Below are 699 nucleotides of genomic sequence, written 5' to 3'. Positions count from 1 at the left end.
CTTACTGCCGGAGCTCCGCTCCTGTGCGCTCCCGCAGGAAATGACCCCTGGTGGTCTCCCATCCAAATACTGACCAGGGCCAGCCCTGCTTAGCTTCCCAGGTCTCCTGAGATCAGGCTAGACTGGGCCGTCCAGGTCATCACGCCAGCATGAAACCGGCTGCACCGGATTTGGCCTGCTGAGACGAACGGTGCTAACTTCAGAAGAGGAGTCTGTAAAGAAGAGTCTCTGTGGAGGGCCTTTTGGCAGCCTTCCTCCCCCTGCAGTCTTCTGTCTCAGGCCCTGCCACAGCTTTCTGCAATGTTACAGGAGCATGAAGTGTCGTGCTGTATTGGATCAAGATTCCACGAAGTCCAGCATCCTGTTTCCCAACTGGCTACTTCGAAATGAAAAGCGCAAAAACAGTGGTCCCCTCCTGTTTTTCTCCAGCAACTAGCTAACAGCCATGGCTGGACCTTCCCCTTCTGCTCCAAGTATCTAATTAATCCTCTTTGAGAATCATCTGAGCTTGTGGCCGTCACCACATCCTGTGCCAGTGAGTTCCACAAGCTGATTGTGTGTACTTCTTCTCCAGACCTCAGTCTACTCCCGGACAACTTCATTGGGTGCCCCTGAATTCTAATAAGACGAGAGAGCTCTCTCCGCTTTCTCCACTAATTATTTCAAAACCTCTCTCATGCCCACCCCCAGGCAATAATC

Source organism: Gekko japonicus, unplaced genomic scaffold (genome assembly GCF_001447785.1).
Source record: "Gekko japonicus isolate JY-2015 unplaced genomic scaffold, Gekko_japonicus_V1.1 scaffold1634, whole genome shotgun sequence".
NCBI lineage: Eukaryota > Metazoa > Chordata > Lepidosauria > Squamata > Gekkonidae > Gekko > Gekko japonicus.
The sequence above is the reverse complement of the archived record's forward strand: the minus strand, read 5'-3'. Positions refer to the sequence as shown.